The following is a 21,497-nucleotide window of genomic DNA, read 5'->3' on the forward strand; positions in this document are numbered from 1 at the left end:
GGTAGGCCACTTGTGCGAGGGGGGCCATGTAGATGTTGAACTGGGTCGGGCTGAGGGATGAGCCCTGGGGAACGGCACAAATGAAGTCGGCGGCTTCGCATAGAAAAGGTGGGAGGCGGACTCAATGGGTTCTGCCGGTGAGAAAGGACATAGTCCAGTCTATGGCCTTCTACTGGATTCCAGCTTCTTGGAGGCGTGTAACTAGTGTACGGTGGTAGACCCTGTCGAAGGCGGCTGATAGGTCCAGGAGGATGAGGGCTGTTGTTTCGCCGTTGTCTAGTTTGCGCCTGATGATGTGGTTGCAACTGAATCCGGACTGGGACGGGTCTAGGGTGTTGTTGTCTTCAAGGTGGTGGGTCAGTTGCATGTTGACGATTTTCTCGATGACCTTCGCCGGTAAAGGGAGCAGGGAGATGGGCCGGAAGTTCTTGAGGTCCTTGGGGTCCACCTTGGGCTTCTTGAGGAGGGGGTTGATTTCGGAGTGCTTCCAGTTTTCCGGGAATGTCACCGTCTCGAAGGAGATGTTTATGACCTTCCGTAGTTGGGGTGCGATGGTTGCGTCAAGTCAAGTCAAGTCAAAAATTTGTTTAGCGCACTACTCACCCAGAGGGTCTCAAGGCGCTTGAGGTGGGGGGGGGTGGTGTTCGTTACTTATCAAATAACCAAGTTTTTAGTTGTTTTCTGAAGGAGAGGTGGTTCTGTGTAAGGCGGAGGTGAGAGGGGCGAGAGTTCCAGGTTTTGGCCGCTAAGTAGGAGAAGGATCTTCCTCCCATGGTGGCTCTTCGGATGCGTGGAATCGTGGCGTGGGCTAGATTGGACGATTGTAGTTGGTGGGTGGGGGTGTAAAAGGTCAGGCGCGTGTTGAGGTATTTGGGTCCCAGGTCGTGGAGGGCTTTGTGTGCGTGGGTGAGGAGACGGAACGTTATTCTCTTGTTGACTGGGAGCCAGTGAAGGTCTCTCAGGTGACCGGATATGTGATTGTGGCGGGGTATGTCTAGGATGAGTCGGGCAGAGGCGTTCTGAATGCGTTGGAGTTTATTCTGTAATTTGGCTGTGGTTCCGGAGTAGAGGGTGTTTCCGTAGTCCAGTCGGCTTGTGACAAGAGCTTGGGTGACCGTCTTTCTTGTTTCGGTGGGGATCCAGCGGAAGATCTTACTGAGCATACGTAAGATGTTAAAGCATGATGATGAGAAGGCGTTGACTTGTCTGGTCATCGAGAGGGAGGAGTCTAGAATGAATCCCAGGTTGCGAGCATGGACCGTTGGTTTGGGTGCGCTGCCCAGGGCCGGTGGCCACCATGAGTCGTCCCATGCGGAGGGGGATGATCCTAGGATGAGCACTTCCGTCTTGTCAGAATTCAGTTTTAAGCGGCTGTTCTTCATCCATTCGGCAACGTCTTTCATCCCTTCGTGTAGGTTAGTTTTAGCGGTGTTTGGGTCTTTGGTGAGGGAGAGGATCAGCTGGGTGTCGTCGGCATAGGAGATGATGTTGAGGTTGTGCTGGCATGCGATGGATGCAAGGGGGCTCATGTAGATGTTGAAGAGGGTGGGGCTCAACGATGATCCTTGTGGTACGCCGCAGATGACTTCGGTGGCCTCTGACCAGAAAGGGGGGAGGGGGACTCTCTGGGTTCTTCCATCGAGAAACGAGATGATCCAGTCCAGTGCTTTTCCTTGTATCCGGACGTTTCTGAGGCGTTGTTCAAGGGTGCTATGACAGACCGTGTCAAACGCTGCGGAGAGGTCCAGGAGTATGAGGGCAGCTGTTTCTCCGTTGATGAGAAGTGTTCAGATGTCGTCTGTAGCTGCGATGAGGGCGGTCTCGGTGCTGTGTTTGGCTCGGTAGCCGGACTGTGAGGGGTCGAGGGAGCCGTTAGATTCGAGGAAGGCTGCGAGCTGATTGTTGACGGTCTTCTCTATGACCTTGGCAGGGAAAGGGAGGAGCGAGATGGGACGGTAGTTCTTAAGTTCAGTCGGGTCTGCTGTGGGTTTCTTCAGTAGAGCACTGAGTTCGGCATGTTTCCAGCTTTCTGGGAAGATAGCGGTGTTGAGGGAGCAGTTGATGCTATCTCGGAGATGGGGTGCGATGATGGAGTCGGCCTTGTTGAAAATGTGGTGGGGGCATGGGTCGGTTGGTGATCCGGAGTGTATGGAGTTCATCAAGCGGATGGTGTCTTCAGTGCTGATTGGGTCCCAGGCATCAAGGGTGGTGGTGGGGGGCTTCAGTTCAGTGGTGGTGAGGGGGGTGGACTGGTCGCCAAAGCTGTTATGTATGTCAGCGATTTTGCTGTGGAAGAATGAGGCTAGAGAGTTGCAGAGGTCTTGAGAGGGAGTGATGTCGTTAGAGCCGGCACTGGGATTGGTTAGCTCTTTGACGATGCTGAAGAGTTCCTTGCTGTTGTGGGCATTGTTATCGAGTCGATCCTTGAATGCTAATTTCTTGGTGGATCGGATCAGCTGGTGGTGTTTTCGGGTGGCATCTGTTGGACTTTGGCCCTTAGGGCAGGTTCACCCCTAGACTTTTTGCTTGAAATGGTGACCTGGAGATGGTGATTTTTGGATTCTGCGCACTTTCACTGTGTCCCAGTGGAAAGTGCGTGCGCACTCTGAGTGCATGTGCTGAGCTAGGCCTGCCCGCCATAGGAATGCATGGGGAATGTATGTGTCCCTGGTAGTTCCTGATGCGTGGGGTGTACAGGCTTGAGTCTGGTATGTGTGAACTCGTGAGAGTGAATGCTGCGAGATGATGTATGCAGCATGTATGTGTCTAGTAGCGAAGCGCCATTTCTAGACATGGCTGTACGTGTGCTGTGAGGGTGCTGGCGTCTGATTGGCTGGAGCTGGCTGGCATGCCAGGCTCCAGGAAGTCTGGATGGGTCTGCCCGGTGGTGAGTGGGAGATCAGCATGAGTGATGTGTGGGAGGAGTGTACCTGTGTCCTGGATGGGCTGGGTTTTCCCCACACAATGCTGGCTCCGCCCCCCTGTGGTGTGTCTAATGACCCAAGCCCTGCCAGGGAATAGAGAGGGTGGTTGAGGTAAACAGAGTACTCAAGAACCAGCTGCGACTGGTTCCGCCCCCACTCTGCACCCTTAAACAAAGGAATGCACTGTATAAAAATGGGGCTGTGTCCCCACTGAAGTTGTTCTCTTCCAGGATCCTGAGGGGGCTGCTGCTGCTGCTGGGCCAGAGGACCGCCACTTGGACTGTCTCCCTGCCTGGAGACCCAGTGAGCTGGCTCTGGGCCCAGCCTTGCCCCCCCCTGCCTTGCTGAAGGACCTTTGCTGGACTTTGTTGTCCTATAGCGCCTGGGGGTGCTGAATTGGATTGATAGCGCTGGGAGCGCTTTCCTTTTCCCTCCTAGCGCTAAGAGCGCTTTATTTTGCATTTAGAGCTGAGGGAGCGCTTTGTTGGGCACCTAGCGCAGGAAGCGCTGTATTTGTACGCCCCTAGCGCTTGGAAGCGCTTTATGGTGGGCTAGCGCTTGGGAGCGCGTTATCTTCACAGCCGGTGCCCACCCGGCATTGCCCCCGAGATTGCCGCTGTTGCCCGTGCATTGTTTCCCTCGAGGGAGCCCACTCCTCGGGGAATTCATTCTCCGCCTGCGGTGCCTGAGCCGGGCCGCCGCGCTGCCCGCGACGACCCGGAAGGAGCTCCCAGGCCGGCCAATCGCTGCGCGGCCCTGGGAGAGGTTGCCGGAAGTCCCGCCCCCGCAACCCGGAAGTCAGGCAGGCCGGGGGCAGGAGGAAGCTGACTGCCGGGGCTCCCATGTGCAGGGAGGGCCCCGGGCTAAATCAGTAGAAGCGCAGCCATCGGCGAGGCCCCGGAGGAAGGGAGCCCCGCCCGCGGCACCAGAGGAGCAGCCGGAGCACCAGGGACGATCCCCGCCAGAACCTGGTGAGTGAGGGTGCTTACAAAGGGGAGAGGGGGACGTCGGGACGCATTGCCGGTGTCCGCCCCCCCCCTCTCAGGAGCACGACGTCCGGGGCAGTTCCCAAGAGCCTGAGAGGCTCCAAAAACGGCCGCATTTTGTGTAAGAGTCCAGAGAGGCTCAGGGGGCAGGATTGTGCTCGAGTCCCCAGGAGGGGGGACTCCAACAAAGCTTGCCCCAGTTGTTTAGAGCCAGAGAGGCTCTACCTTGTCGGGGCACATTGTCGGTGCCCGCGCCCCCCCCCCCCGTGTTCAGAGCCTGCGAGGCTCAAGGGGGCAATTATTTCACGAGCCCTGAGAGGCTCAAGGCGCCCCAGTGTTTAGAGCCCAGTGAGGCTCAGGGGCAGTCCATGTGTTTTGAGTCCAGAGAGGCTCTTTGGGTGCCATATGTGTTTAGAGCCCAGAGGAGGCTCCAGGTGGCATTTCCTTTTGCCCACCAGTGTGCTTGAGCCCACAAGGCTCCCCACGTGGCCCCCTCAATTGCACCAGTTGCCCAGCACTTTGTGGGCAACTACTACGTTTAGGACCCTGACTTTGGACACAGGGCGTCCTAGCCCCAACAAGGCCAGAGGGCCTAGGGACAGTCACAGGTGGTGACTTACGTGAGTTTTGTGGTAAATAAATAAATAATACCCTATTTTTGGATGAATGAATGAATAACAGATAGCTCAATAAATAAGAGTCAAGATTCGAGGTAGTAGGAGTTTCTGTAGGTTTATTACAGCATAAGGACAGGATCAGGACAACCTGCATAGGAACAGGATGACAGGGGAAAAGAGGCCCGGCAGCTGCCGGGGCTTGGTCTGGGATGAGCTCGCTAACATTCAATAACAAGACATTCATTTATATACATAACGCAAACACATAGCATTACATTGCAGTAGGCGTAGCAGTGGGTGGAGCAGAAGGCATGACGTGTAGCAGTCGCGAGAGATAACAGTAAAAAGAGGTGTAACTGGGAGTTTACTTAGACATGTGAAGTAAAACGTAACAGAATATGTCATGAATGGGCGGACACATAGGAGGGGGCTACCTAAGGAGCCGGGACCTCTAACCTAATGGTGCGCGAAAACTGGCAATGACGTGTTACTAGGAGAAGCTGGGGGCTACGAACTCTGTGCTAGGAGCAGAGACTAGAGTCTGGAGGGTCGGAGCGACATGTACCTAAACCCTATCTGGTATCTAATGTTTAGGGAACATGTTGATATAAACTAGAAGTCATGAGGGGAGAGGCTAACTTGATTCTAAGACTGGACCATGCATTATTCTACATGAAATGCGTGATGAAGAATACTAAATGACCATTAAATACAGTATTTCTCTAACAGGGAGACGAGAAGGCTAGACAACGACGGAAACTATTGATGCAGTTCAGTAGCTTAGGAATGCAAAGGAGGAGGACTGAACTGATAGCTGGAACTATAACATACTTTTGGCAGACTTAGAGGCAGGGCCGGGCTGCACCGGGCAGTGCGAGGCAGGAAGTAAGTGAAAGGTCGAGGATACAGGTGGGGGCTGTATCGCTCCTCAGCGAGGCTTTCAGGAGACAGGAGCTGAATCCAGGGTCCGGGCCCTTTTGAGGCCTAGAAACGGGGACTTTATAATGGAATAACGTGCACACTGAGAAACGTGGCAACATTATTTTACATAGGCCTGATATTCGTAGTATTCACGAGGACTGGAAACTAACATATTAGAGGTGGACACAACTGTAATTGCGTCATTAATCAGAAATGGGGAATAACATATGCATATTGGTCATGCATACATAACATATGATGGATGGGGCGTAGGGACACAGAACATGGCAAAATTTACTTTTCCACATTCCCTCCTTGTCACTACGTTTCCATCAGGAAACATCAATATTCATGATACCGTCTATCATTTCATACAGTACCATTTGCTCGTCTCGAATTGTCTTGGAACGGGATTTAGAACGGGGCTTGGGACTAGGAATACAAGAGGTAGCACACATGCTGCAAATCGCAGGGCCACATTGTATACAGAGGCAGCAGCTAAATATGATCGCTACTGCAATACCTAGAAAGGACAGGACTTTCCATCCCCATGCGGAAATTACATTCCAGAACCAACCGGACCATGTCCAGGTGCCTGGATCTTGATGTAACAGATGGGCAATTTTATGGAGTCTGGTTATAGCTGAATAAACAGACGGCGCGTTATTTGGAATGAAAATGCAACAACTGGATCCGAGAATTCTACAGGCCCCGCCCCTATCGGCCAGTATGACGTCAAGGACGAGACGATTCTGTAAAACGACAATTCTCATAAAGGATTGTTCTTCAGTTAAGTTACCTAGAGCAGAGGCAGTCTCATCTACTACAGCTTCAAGGGTTCTTGTTAACCTACGAATTAACTTACTATTTACAACTGTACCTAAATAAGGGAAAACACCTTTATCTATATCAATGAATTGCTCTGCGGCGGTTTCAGTATAATCGACAATCGGGAGATTTCTCTTGTGTCTAGTGTGTACTAAGAAAGAATTCCTATGATAATCAGGTGGGGCTAGAAAAACAGGTGGCAGTAGGAAAGCAATGTAACAGGTTCCCTCCCAATCGAGGGGCAGACGGACATATGCAGTTTGACCACAAACAAAATAAGAATGACGTGAAGCTTTAAAAATAGATTTCCTACTGTCACTATACTGGATAACAGTAGTACATTCACTATGACCTATATGTACAGAACCATAACTACGGACACATAATTCGCCTTTGACTGGTAGTACTGAAATAGCGGGTGAATCTGGAGTAGTATCAGACTGAACATTCAGAACCATGAAATTCGACGAATAATTTCCTAAATTATATACTTCATTTTCTAGATCTAAACCTGTTCTATGGGGGAAACCTTGCTTGTCTGGGAAACATGTACTGTTAAGAAAAGACATATCTGTTGAGGATGACGTTAGCGTGGACCATGCTCCACACGAACCATTGTGTGAAAATGGATAAGGAAACAGTGGCAGAACTCCCTTCGATGTCTGGAAAGGGGGGAGTCGACCACACACCCAACAATTAGTGGCATTGCTGGTCTGGTGTGAATAATGTAACATACGGATGAATGTGTTATTACGCATGGCGAGGCGGTATGAATATTCGTGAGGAGGCAGATCACTAAACGTGTGCTCTACTGTAGCATGAGCAGACATATTTACATGAGGAACTGGAAAACACAGATAGAAAGCATAACTGGTGCAGGAAATCATTATGCTGATGAATAGTATGAAACTCAGAAAAACGATGCATTGAAATGAACTTCGACTGACTCTCTCACTATGGGGGTCTATTTTATACATGTCAGAAACAGTCTAACCGTTTCACCTAGGGGAGGACTTATACAATCAAACTGGCTGACTTATTAGACCTGAGCTTTAACTTATACTCCTGTTGCGGAGTTTTCTCTACCAAGGGAGGGGTTGTAATAAAGTCTGGTGCGGGACAGTCCTTTAAAACAATGTTCTGGCAATCCTTCGAATCCGGGGAAATGTTCTTGGCAATGTCTTTGAAGTCTGGCTTTGGTCCTTTGAAAAGTTTTACATGAGAGAGGTGGACCCACCCCTTCCTGCCTTCTAACTTGACGGCAGTTCGGGTGGTCAAGAGGACCTGACGTGGCTCCTTCCAACGTGGTTCCAGCGGACTTGATCTGTCAAAATTGCGGACCATCACCAAGGATCCTGGAACGATCTCGTGCGGTGCCACCTCTGTATTGTCTGGAAATGCGGCGGCAACCTGTGAACGACATGAGTTGAGGGCAGACATCAAGGAAGCTAGGTAATCTGTCAGCATATTACATGAAACATCGGTAATACTTCGGGGTCTAGGAGTACCCCACATGTTAGGGGGGCGGCCGAATACGACCTCATACGGGGACAGACCTGATCTGGAATGTGCGACCATACGCATGTAAAATAGAGCGACTGGCAAAGCTACTAACCAGTCCACACCCTTGTCTTTACAGATTTTTGCTATACGGATTTTCAGAGTCTGATTATGTCTTTCGACTAGTCCAGCTGCTTCTGGATGGCGTACACAATGGAACTTCCACTGGTACCCTAACAACAGGGAAACGTGTTTCATGAGTTCGGATGAGAATGGCTGGCCGTTGTCAGAATATACGACTCTAGGGAGTCCGTATCTAGGGAAGAATTCACGAACCAGCTGCTTGGCAGTGGTCGCGGCTGTGTAATCTGGGACTGGATATGCTTCTGTCCACCTGGACAAAGCGCATACAACTACAAGGACATACTTGAAACCTCGACATCGCTCCATCTGAATATAATCCATCTGGAGGACCTCAAAAGGGTGGTCAGGGGGCTGGAAACCACCTTGTTCCACCGGGACACTTTTACCTGGATTAAACTGGCAACATATCATACAGGTACGGACTTTCTGCTTGGCTGCAGCTCGTAAATGCTTGTTGAACCAAATGTTCTGGATACTGTCTAACATAGCTTTTTCTCCTAAATGTGCTGGACTATGTGCGGTATTGATAATAACTTGAACCATAGAATCGGGGAGAAACCATGTGGCTCTACCCTTCGTTAACCATCCTTGATCTGTCTGGACCCCTCCTTGTACAGACCATTTCTTGATTTCATCGGGAGTAGCATGTAACTGAATATCTATGACATCTTGTGTAGGGTCCTTAACTGTCATGCATGTAATCAGATCTGGAGTATGTGTCATGTTTACTGGAATGTCTGGTGTCTGTGCTGTAAGCTTGGCTGTGCGGTCTGCTAGATCATTACCTTGGGAAATAATGTCAGTAACTTTCGTATGTGCTTTGCACTTCATGATAGCAATAGATGTCGGTAAATGTATGGCGTCTAACAGAGCTTGAATAAGGAGACCATGCTGAATCTTGGTTCCATGAGAAGTCATAAAACCTCTCTCCTGCCAGAGCACTCCGAAGTCGTGTACAACTCCGAATGCGTAACGTGAATCTGTGTAAACATTAACCTTCAGGTTCTTGGCGTGTATACAGGCTTGTGTCAGAGCAACTAGCTCTGCTGCTTGAGCGGACAGGGTATCAATACGGTGTGTTTCAATAACTTCAGTGTCAGTAGTCACTGCATATGCGGCGACTAGTTCTCCTGTACTAGTTCTCATACATGAACCATCCACATAAAGTGTCAGGTCAGGATCTGGTAACGGAATGTCTGTCAGGTCTTGTCTTGGCTTTGTCGTAACGTTAACTACTTCCACACAGTCATGTGTGTCTGGATTTGAATTAACTGATGGTAACAGTGTAGCAGGATTCAGGACATTGCAGCGTCTAATTTCTATGTGTGGCTGGAACAGTGTCAATTCATAACCTGTTAAACGTGCAATTGTCAAGTGCTGAGTTTGTGTTCGGTTTAAAAGAACTTCTACTGAATGTGGAACTTGTACCGTCAGGGAATGTCCTAAAACTATGGAATCACTTTGTCTGATAGCTAGTGCTGTGGCTGCAACTGACTTGAGGCACGCAGGCAACGCCTGGGCGACTGGATCTAATGTGCTTGAAAAATAAGCACAGGGCTTGTATTGACCTGCTTGATCTTGTGTGAGAACAGATAATGCTGTACCTTCGCGTTCTGTAACGAAAAGTGTAAAAGGCTTACTGTAGTTCGGTGTAGCTAGAACTGGAGCTTGGCATAGGGCTTTCTTTAACTCGTTGAAACTAAGTGTATGTTCAGATGTCCAAGGGAGGACAGTCGATACGGCTGCCTCCTGTGTCGTTAACTGTATCAGTGGCTTGGCTAGAAATGCATACTGGGGAATCCATTGTCTACAATAAGAAGTAAGGCCGATAAAAGCACGTACCTCCTTCTGGGTTCTGGGCTGGAGAAGATTCGCTATTAACTGGATACGGTCGGGTGTCAACTGCCTACCCCTCTTGGACAGCAAGTGTCCTAAGTATACCACTTGCTGGACACAGAATTGAAGCTTTGAAGGTGACACCTTGTGCCCCATCTCGGCTAGAAAATACAGAACTGTAAGTGATGCTCGCTCGCAAGCACGTTCAGAACGGGCTGTGATCAGTAGATCATCGACATACTGGAGCAGGGCAGTGCCAGTTGGCATGTGAATATTGTCTAGTTGTCTCTTGAGTGCTTGACTGTAAATACTAGGGCTTTCTGTGAAACCTTGAGGAGCGCGTGTAAACATATAGCTCCTTCCATTTAAACAAAATCCGAAAAGAAACTGGCTGTCTGGATGAATTGGAACACTAAAAAATGCATTCTTGAGGTCAATAACAGTGAAAAACATGGCTTCGGAATCAATGGCAGTTAACAGGGAAGAAATGTCTGGAACAACTGGATACTGAGGAATAATACATTTATTAAGCTCTCGTAAATCAATCACTAATCGATATACTGGGGGTGCATTTGGATCAGTACGTTTCATGACTGGAATGATCGGAGAATTGCATACATTGGAGTCAGTTTCTACAACTACTCCTTGAGCCATGAGCTCGTCAATAATTTTGGATAAGGCTGCTACAGCCTCAGGTGGCAATCTGTACTGTCGGATTCGGGGCAACACTACACCTGGTTTGAGAGTCACACGATAGGGTGTGATTTGCATGTAACCTACATCAGTTGGACCTTGCGCCCATAAATGCTGCGGAACATTAGACAATCTGGAATCAAAATCTCGTAATACATAGTGACCCTTAAAGTCACGTAGGAACAGACGTATTCCCTCTGGGGAACAGCAAATAACTGCACCTAACTCTTTCAGTGTCTTAATACCTAACAGATTTTCTGGACATGCCTTAGTAAGTAACAGATCAGTAGTACGGGACAATGGACCTACTTCTAGAGTAACTGGCTGAGATATTTCATTAACTATGGGTTTTCCTGAAAATCCAAGGGAAACATTTCTTGAGCCTGAGAGCGGAGCCCCTGGAACTTCGGCGTGACTAATTGTGGTCCTACTTGCCCCTGTATCGATCAGAAACTTTCTGTCTTTCCCTAATACTTGACTGTGTACATAGGGACCTTCTTGGTCTACAGGTATCTCGATGAGAGGCAAGCCTACCTCCCTCTCTAGGCTGTTTCATGAATATGACTGGTATTCTGGATACTCGGACTGTGCATACTGGTACATCTGCGATGTAACGTGCTGTGTTGCAGCAATAGGCTGCGGTACTGTAACTGTCTGTGGTGCATTCTGTGACTGAGGAATCTGTGAAACTTGTTCTTGTCTAGGCGGACGTGGTCTTTCTTTAGTCTTACCAGTAGCTATGTTATGTTTCAGAACTGCACACTCGTTTATAAAATGACCTGGCTGTTTACAATAATTGCAGTTCCCTTTAACGGGAGCCGCAGGATGACTGGCTTGAATCGGACCCCTCTTCTGACTGTCTTGAGGAATAGATTGTGCAACTAGCACTTTCATTTTCGTGTCTTTCATACGTTTTCTTTCGTGTTCTTGCTCTTCTCTAATTCTATTCTGGTGATACTGGAGCATCTGGAGCATCTGGGACGGAGTATTTGCTTGCCAGGTGCTTTCGACTTTCAAAACTCGGTTTTTAATTTGTGGACTTGAATTCTCGACTAATTTGGTAACGAAAAGATGAGGGTATGACTCACTACTTGTCTTGAGACCACTATTAATACTGAAACATTTCTCAAATCTAGAATAAAAATCACTAATGTCTTCATCTTGTTTCTGTTTACAGGCTGAGATGGCATCCCAGTCTTCTTTTCTAGTTGTCAATAATCTGGGTAAAACTTGAATCAATAATTCTGGTAATTCTTTACATTTATCTCCAAGACCGGTACCTGGTACTCGTGCCTTGTCTTCAGCTTCTAGAGCTGTCCAATCGATCTTTTTCTCTCCCACCTCCCATTCTTTTTCCTTTAACTTTTCATACACCCCTGCGGGTAGCAGAACCTTTAACATTTTAATGACATCTGGGTACGTGTATTCTCCCATACGGAGCATGTCTTTTAATTCTCTATGGAACCCTGCTGGATCTTTGTCATGACAGGGAATTAGCTTTTTCATTTCGAGGAGTTCCATCTTTGAAATCGGAGTGTATACAAACACTCGTTGCATTTCGCCACCCGTCCCTTGGACTGGGTGGACTTCTCGTAACGGATTCTGTCTGTCTATGTAGAATGGTTTACTTTCTGGGGGTGAGACGTGAACAAAATGCGGGTTCAGGAACGTTCTATACTTGTGACGCTGTTCTAGAATAACACTAATTAAATCGGTACCTAGACCTCTCCATCTGTACTGGAGTAACTCGTTCAGGATATCGTGTAACGGGCCTGGATCAGAGTGTTGACCCTCATACTGAGTAATGAGGTGCTGGATCATATACATACCCACCAGTCGTTGCTCGGCTGGGGGCAGTTTCAGAAACATTTGTGCCACTATTTCGTCTGGAAAAGTGGTAGAATCAGTAATCCATCGGACTGCTGATCGGGCTAATTCTTGTTCATGCATGGTGCTTAACTCGCTATAACCGACTCGTGATTTCAGAATGTGATCGGTAGCTTGAAATACTTGTTCTAGAGAACAAGGCTCTCGTTCTGGTGCTGGATGATGAAAAATAGACTTGGGTTCTAGACGTAAATGGCGATCTGGAAATCTGGATTTCCCTACATACGCTATTCTGGCGGGATTCTCGTCTTCCTCTTCAGGATCAGAGATACTTTCTTTTTCACTTACTTGTGCTGCTTTACGCTGTTCGTGTAACCTTACTATTTCTTTACGAATTTTCTTGTACATACTTTCCATGGCACTAATGGTCTTGTGCTTACCCTCGGCTATATTATCACTCCACCTTGTCAGGATTCTCATTTCGGCGGGATCTTTAGACGGGTAATCTTGTTCTCTTATTAGACAATTGATCAGGAACTTTAATATCATGAGCTGAATCTCGGCTTTCCTTTGAGACATGATCTCGCCAATACTTTCTGGATCATCCCCTGTACGGATGAAACGATATATTCTGTCTAGATCTTCTTTCATATTTGGTAAGGTGACTAGATACTCGGTCACCCTTCTTACGCGTACGGAATATAAAACCATATTATATTCGCCTGGAACTGGATCATAAACACATTCGGCAAGGGCTTGTCTGATTTCTGTAACAGACTTATTACTTTTAGGAGTACGCTGTGATGCTTGAGCATGTAATTCGAGTGCTGATAAACGTTTGTGTGGCGGCGGGGTTTGAGGAGGACCTCCTCCTGCGGCCCCTAGACTAGAATCGTCGACTGACATTCTTCGTGCTTGCAGGGTCGGTAATTGTAACGTGGGCTGAACTTGTATGGCAGGCTGACCCGGGGGTACCGTAACAGGTACTCCGGTGTCTGGAGGAACGGGAAGTGCCTGATTTACAGGGACTAGCGGAGCGCGAACAGGATTTGCATATTCTGGGACTGTGTCGTCCAAATAGGACGAAATAAAAATATCAGCAGCGGTCGGTTTGTGACGTAGCTTGGTCGGAACTAATGGTGGCGGGAAATTACTGGGTGCCTCTGGGGTCGCTTTTGGCGAGCCTTCGGCAAGGAGAGGATACATACCCTTAATAAGGGCATGCCTCTGTCTGTCTGACTGTTCGGCTTTAACTTGTTCACCTATCTCGATTAATTCTCTTTCTTGGGTTCGTTCTTGGGATTCTCTACTTAACTCTGACTTTCTGACTTCCTTTTCCGTTCTTTTATGAGCTTCCTTACGCCATAACTCGATGGCATCTTTCTGTGACTGTCTGGCTTTCTTTTTCCATAATGCTTCTTCTACTCGCATGATACATTCGGCATCCCATGTACCCGATACGGGCCATCTATACTTTTCTTCTAACTGTTTGGTATACTCTACCCATAAATCTAGATACAATATGGCGCTTATGCCATGTTTCTGATACATAAAGTGACCTGGACTGTCCCTAGGCGGAACAGGAACTGCTGCTTCCAGCAGACCCTTTCTAGTTTTTAACTGACGTAACTTGGAAAAGAGCGGCATTCTAAACTTGAATCGGAACACAATACAATACACGAAAAACAATAACAATTGGGGAAACAATTCAGGCATACCACGACATTGGAAATACATTAAACAACATTATAAATAACAGTTCGAACAGAATACTACCTGAAAATACTGAAAACAGAACAGAATTCTCGAGAACGGAACAGACTAGAGTTACTGGATGCACTGCTATAACAGTACGGAACATACCGGTCCCATAAAGGAACACATCAAGACCCGTATCCACCTAGGTGAACACTTCGTTTGTGAGCTTGGGTACCACCAACCCACGGACCAGAGTCAATTTAGACTGACCCTGTCTAGACACTACCCCAGCAATGGTACTCACCGGGCAGCACGGAACGGAAGGCCTCGGACGGGACTGGACTACGACGACGAACTTCGGACTTCGGACTTCAGTTACGGGTGGACCTCCGGATACCTCGGACCTTGGACTCTCGGCTTGGGCTCTGGTCGGGACTCGCCGCGTTCCTCCACCGTCTCGTTCGGATGCTGGACCGCCTCCTCCGTCTCCTCCGTGGGCCTGAGGGATACTTGAAGCAGAAATATCTGCCAGGTGCACGGTATGGTTCCGTCACGACTGCAGAGGGTCAGGGGGTCGGCGTGGCTTCACCGACGCGTGGGGAAAGGGCAAGTCCCTATTCGGGCGCCATTATGTGGTAAATAAATAAATAATACCCTATTTTTGGATGAATGAATGAATAACAGATAGCTCAATAAATAAGAGTCAAGATTCGAGGTAGTAGGAGTTTCTGTAGGTTTATTACAGCATAAGGACAGGATCAGGACAACCTGCATAGGAACAGGATGACAGGGGAAAAGAGGCCCGGCAGCTGCCGGGGCTTGGTCTGGGATGAGCTCGCTAACATTCAATAACAAGACATTCATTTATATACATAACGCAAACACATAGCATTACATTGCAGTAGGCGTAGCAGTGGGTGGAGCAGAAGGCATGACGTGTAGCAGTCGCGAGAGATAACAGTAAAAAGAGGTGTAACTGGGAGTTTACTTAGACATGTGAAGTAAAACGTAACAGAATATGTCATGAATGGGCGGACACATAGGAGGGGGCTACCTAAGGAGCCGGGACCTCTAACCTAATGGTGCGCGAAAACTGGCAATGACGTGTTACTAGGAGAAGCTGGGGGCTACGAACTCTGTGCTAGGAGCAGAGACTAGAGTCTGGAGGGTCGGAGCGACATGTACCTAAACCCTATCTGGTATCTAATGTTTAGGGAACATGTTGATATAAACTAGAAGTCATGAGGGGAGAGGCTAACTTGATTCTAAGACTGGACCATGCATTATTCTACATGAAATGCGTGATGAAGAATACTAAATGACCATTAAATACAGTATTTCTCTAACAGGGAGACGAGAAGGCTAGACAACGACGGAAACTATTGATGCAGTTCAGTAGCTTAGGAATGCAAAGGAGGAGGACTGAACTGATAGCTGGAACTATAACATACTTTTGGCAGACTTAGAGGCAGGGCCGGGCTGCACCGGGCAGTGCGAGGCAGGAAGTAAGTGAAAGGTCGAGGATACAGGTGGGGGCTGTATCGCTCCTCAGCGAGGCTTTCAGGAGACAGGAGCTGAATCCAGGGTCCGGGCCCTTTTGAGGCCTAGAAACGGGGACTTTATAATGGAATAACGTGCACACTGAGAAACGTGGCAACATTATTTTACATAGGCCTGATATTCGTAGTATTCACGAGGACTGGAAACTAACATATTAGAGGTGGACACAACTGTAATTGCGTCATTAATCAGAAATGGGGAATAACATATGCATATTGGTCATGCATACATAACATATGATGGATGGGGCGTAGGGACACAGAACATGGCAAAATTTACTTTTCCACAGTTTGGCGCAATTGTACTTTCTATACACCTCTGAATGTATTGTTTATGCGTCATGTGCCTTTACACCTCTGAATGAATGTCATGCATTGCATCATGTGTATGTTCTTACACCCCTACAGGTATTGTGATACATAGGTGGTTGTTTTCTCCCTAGTACAGGTGGTGCTAGTGAGGTCCTGTTACCAGTGATTACTGGTTGTGTGCTATTTTGTGCTAAAGTAATTTTACTTTCTGAAAGTGCTACTTCTGATTCCTGACAGTGGTCCAGGTGGCCCTGTCTTGTACATATCCCCTGTAAATTCTGCCCGTGCCTCTGGCACATTGTAAAGTGTGGGTTTTATCTAATGTGTTTTGGTGTAATACAAAGGCTATTTTTTATATAACCTTGTGTGGAGTTTCCTTTGTGGTGGGCCTTTGGTTGTTGTTGCTGGGGTGCGTGCGCAAATACTTAGCCTACATCGCCTCCAAGTTTAGCCTTGCTGCTCGCGCCACGTTACCTAGAGGGTGAGTAGGGGTTATCTTGGCGTGTAACTCCCTTGCCCTGACTTGGGTGTGGTGGTCTCTGACTGACTTTGGCGAAAGCCCTGGCCAGCCGGGGATCCCATTTCTAACATTGGCGGCAAGCGGTGGGATAAGGATTTGTGTTTGCGTTGTACCTTAGTAGTAACTGGCCATACCACAAAACTCTGCATTTAGATGACCACATTTTAGGGGATTGTATTGTTTTGGAAGTTTCATTATTTTCTTCTCCTGAAGAGTGTCATTTGATTGTGTTCAGTACATTTGTCCCCCGCCCTGCTTCCAGAGTTTGGTACCTGTGTCGCTTTTGGTCAGGTTGAGAAGTCAGGGGTGGTAGAAACTGCCTTACCGATCCGAGGGGAGGGTGTGTGTGGATGAATGGTGTGTTTTCCTGGACGCATGAGTATGAGTTCTCTTTGATAAGGAGATTGTTGAAGTTTTGGAATTGTGTCCTCTTACTTCAGATTGTTCAGTCCCCTGTGTTGCACGTGTCTGTGAGCATCTTGCCAAGATGGAGTCTGCTTTTAATGTCTGGGGTCTGTTTTTGCATGAACTGAGAGAGTTTTGCGAAGAGAGAGACATTGCAGTGAATGAGTCAGACACCCAGTCCCAACTTAGGGGTAACCTGATCCAATGGCAGAAGGATGACTGGGAGCGTGAGCACAGTGCGGAGAGGGCCCGGGTCTCACACCATGAGGGTGGTGGGTCAGAGGGGAGCCCTGAAGAGTCTGAGGAGGGAGAAGATGATAGCACAGGGACGCCAGCAGATAGTGAGGACCCCATAGATAGGGAGTCCCTTGCTGGGTCCAGTTTAAGAGGCAGCGCCTCATCCCTTTACCTGTCCCCAGAGGAGCTGGAAGATAGGAGGAGAGAAAGGGAGCACCAGCTGGCTTTAGAAAAGCTCAGGTTGGAGCATGCCCAGGCTATGGCACAGCTGGGCATTAGAAAGCAACAGCTGGAGGTTAAGAAGCAACAGCTAGAGACCGAGAGGGTCTTAGCGCAGGACAGGATAGAGGAGGCTGAGAGGGCTGCCACCAGAGGCAAAGTAGCTCTGGAGGGTAGACTATCCCCTGCGCGCAGTGTTGAGTTTCTGGATCCCCCAGGGAGGGTTGGGTCCAGTGGTGGCAGCTATTTAAATCTCAGTCTAGAAAGTCCCAGTTCCCAGAGTATGGTTCCTGTTTCCCCAGAGGAGGAGAATAGGTTGAGGTTTAGGAACCTTAGGAAACCGTCTCATCAGTCTTGGGAAGACTTTGAGGATGACTGTTGTAGAGCCCTGTGTGATTGGGTACGGGAGCCCACGAAATGTGATTGGGACCTATTGCTCGATATGTTTCTCAGAGAGCAGTTGCTCAGTTGTTGTTCACCAGGGTTGCGCCAACACCTGTTAGGGTGTGGATTGTCTGAACCATGTGAGCTGGCAGAGGAAGCAGACCGCTGGGAAGGGACCAGAGGTTCTGTAGAGTCATTGGTGAGTGACTCCAAAAGTAGTGGGTCAGGGATCTTCCAGCCCAGCGTGGTGGAAGAGGCTCAGTGTAGCCCAGCTAGGTCCCAGTATAGTGAGAAGGGTGTAGGGGCTGACTGCCTGGCTCAGTGGAGCAGGAGTCAGTGGGTGGCTGAGAGCCCCCAGAGGCCCGAAGCCCTGTCTCAGAACCTGGGTGGTTTCTTGAGGGAACACCAAGTTGGGGACCTAGGCTGTCCTGTTAGCCCATTTGAGGAGGATCTCCTAGTGAGTAGAGTACCTGGAGTGTCTGTAACCAGAGCTCCTGTGGTTCTAGAGTCTGGCAGTACCGCTCCGGTAGGGAGGGTACAGGAGTCCAGAGTGAGGAGTGATTGGGGGAGTTCCCCAGTGGAAGGACCAGTGGGTCAGGGACTACCCAGTTGGGCTAGGTTCCCGTGTAGTGACCATGGTAACACCACTTCTGGTCTGGGGGATCGTCACGCACTGTCAGGTGGACAGAGGGCGGGAGATCTGCGCCAGACAGACAGTCACGCAACAGATGTGACATTTGTTAGCCTCAGGGGGATTGTGTGTGAGTCCCCAGAAGTCCTGGAGTGCCAGGCAACTGTTCCACCGAAGGTTTTAGACCAGAGGTTGGAAGGCCAGGTTCAGGATCGGCCTGACCTGAAGGGTAGGACGACTGTAACCAGTGTCCTGACCGGTTCTTCTTCCAGAGGAACTTCTCCAGGTGGGAGAGGGCAGACCTCTGGAAGGGGGTGCAGAGGGTGGGAGAGCCCACCTCTGACCCCGGTGCAACCTGAGTGGATAAGTCCTGGGTTGGAATGGCGTTCTAGGGGTACCCCTCGCAGAGGGAGGAGGAACCCTAGGAGAAGAGGTAGGGGGAGGAGAGCCTTCCCTGAGACTCCTGGTCCGCCTGAGGTTGTAGGCCCTAGGCTGGAGTACCAGTGGCAGTCTAGTCCTGTCTTGCAGACAGGAAGAGTGGAGAATGGCTCCTATGTGCCAGGGGTTACTACCCCCCGCTCTGCGAATTGGCATGGACCAGTGGCACCTGGGTGGCCCAGGGCCTGGTCCTGGCCGCGGACAACTTGGGAGTACCAGTGGGGTAGCCCAGTTGGTCCAGACAGTGTGTTTAGAGGGAATCCCATGGGTTCACCGTGGCATAGAACAGGAGGGTGTCCCTGCAGTTGTGGGCCCGCGTCCGTGTTCTATCGCCCCAAGCAGGGAAGTCCATCACGGTGGTGATTGGTCTCCCCTGCGTTTTGGCTGGAAGGGGGTTATGTTGGACTTTGGCCCTTAGGGCAGGTTCACCCCTAGACTTTTTGCTTGAAATGGTGACCTGGAGATGGTAATTTTTGGATTCTGCGCACTTTCACTGTGTCCCAGTGGAAAGTGCGTGCGCACTCTGAGTGCATGTGCTGAGCTAGGCCTGCCCGCCATAGGAATGCATGGGGAATGTATGTGTCCCTGGTAGTTCCTGATGCGTGGGGTGTACAGGCTTGAGTCTGGTATGTGTGAACTCGTGAGAGTGAATGCTGCGAGATGATGTATGCAGCATGTATGTGTCTAGTAGCGAAGCGCCATTTCTAGACATGGCTGTACGTGTGCTGTGAGGGTGCTGGCGTCTGATTGGCTGGAGCTGGCTGGCATGCCAGGCTCCAGGAAGTCTGGATGGGTCTGCCCGGTGGTGAGTGGGAGATCAGCATGAGTGATGTGTGGGAGGAGTGTACCTGTGTCCTGGATGGGCTGGGTTTTCCCCACACAATGCTGGCTCCGCCCCCCTGTGGTGTGTCTAATGACCCAAGCCCTGCCAGTGAATAGAGAGGGTGGTTGAGGTAAACAGAGTACTCAAGAACCAGCTGCGACTGGTTCCGCCCCCACTCTGCACCCTTAAACAAAGGAATGCACTGTATAAAAATGGGGCTGTGTCCCCACTGAAGTTGTTCTCTTCCAGGATCCTGAGGGGGCTGCTGCTGCTGCTGGGCCAGAGGACCGCCACTTGGACTGTGTCCCTGCCTGGAGACCCAGTGAGCTGGCTCTGGGCCCAGCCTTGCCCCCCCCTGCCTTGCTGAAGGACCTTTGCTGGACTTTGTTGTCCTATAGCGCCTGGGGGTGCTGAATTGGATTGATAGCGCTGGGAGCGCTTTCCTTTTCCCTCCTAGCGCTAAGAGCGCTTTATTTTGCATTTAGAGCTGAGGGAGCGCTTTGTTGGGCACCTAGCGCAGGAAGCGCTGTATTTGTACGCCCCTAGCGCTTGGAAGCGCTTTATGGTGGGCTAGCGCTTGGGAGCGCGTTATCTTCACAGCCGGTGCCCACCCGGCATTGCCCCCGAGATTGCCGCTGTTGCCCGTGCATTGTTTCCCTCGAGGGAGCCCACTCCTCGGGGAATTCATTCTCCGCCTGCGGTGCCTGAGCCGGGCCGCCGCGCTGCCCGCGACGACCCGGAAGGAGCTCCCAGGCCGGCCAATCGCTGCGCGGCCCTGGGAGAGGTTGCCGGAAGTCCCGCCCCCGCAACCCGGAAGTCAGGCAGGCCGGGGGCAGGAGGAAGCTGACTGCCGGGGCTCCCATGTGCAGGGAGGGCCCCGGGCTAAATCAGTAGAAGCGCAGCCATCGGCGAGGCCCCGGAGGAAGGGAGCCCCGCCCGCGGCACCAGAGGAACAGCCGGAGCACCAGGGACGATCCCCGCCAGAACCTGGTGAGTGAGGGTGCTTACAAAGGGGAGAGGGGGACGTCGGGACGCATTGCCGGTGTCCGCCCCCCCCCCTCTCAGGAGCACGACGTCCGGGGCAGTTCCCAAGAGCCTGAGAGGCTCCAAAAACGGCCGCATTTTGTGTAAGAGTCCAGAGAGGCTCAGGGGGCAGGATTGTGCTCGAGTCCCCAGGAGGGGGGACTCCAACAAAGCTTGCCCCAGTTGTTTAGAGCCAGAGAGGCTCTACCTTGTCGGGGCACATTGTCGGTGCCCGCGCCCCCCCCCGTGTTCAGAGCCTGCGAGGCTCAAGGGGGCAATTATTTCACGAGCCCTGAGAGGCTCAAGGCGCCCCAGTGTTTAGAGCCCAGTGAGGCTCAGGGGCAGTCCATGTGTTTTGAGTCCAGAGAGGCTCTTTGGGTGCCATATGTGTTTAGAGCCCAGAGGAGGCTCCAGGTGGCATTTCCTTTTGCCCACCAGTGTGCTTGAGCCCACAAGGCTCCCCACGTGGCCCCCTCAATTGCACCAGTTGCCCAGCACTTTGTGGGCAACTACTACGTTTAGGACCCTGACTTTGGACACAGGGCGTCCTAGCCCCAACAAGGCCAGAGGGCCTAGGGACAGTCACAGGTGGTGACTTACGTGAGTTTGGCGCAATTGTACTTTCTATACACCTCTGAATGTATTGTTTATGCGTCATGTGCCTTTACACCTCTGAATGAATGTCATGCATTGCATCATGTGTATGTTCTTACACCCCTACAGGTATTGTGATACATAGGTGGTTGTTTTCTCCCTAGTACAGGTGGTGCTAGTGAGGTCCTGTTACCAGTGATTACTGGTTGTGTGCTATTTTGTGCTAAAGTAATTTTACTTTCTGAAAGTGCTACTTCTGATTCCTGACAGTGGTCCAGGTGGCCCTGTCTTGTACATATCCCCTGTAAATTCTGCCCGTGCCTCTGGCACATTGTAAAGTGTGGGTTTTATCTAATGTGTTTTGGTGTAATACAAAGG

This window comes from Lissotriton helveticus, chromosome 1_2, assembly GCF_964261635.1.
Source record: "Lissotriton helveticus chromosome 1_2, aLisHel1.1, whole genome shotgun sequence".
NCBI classification, from domain to species: domain Eukaryota; kingdom Metazoa; phylum Chordata; class Amphibia; order Caudata; family Salamandridae; genus Lissotriton; species Lissotriton helveticus.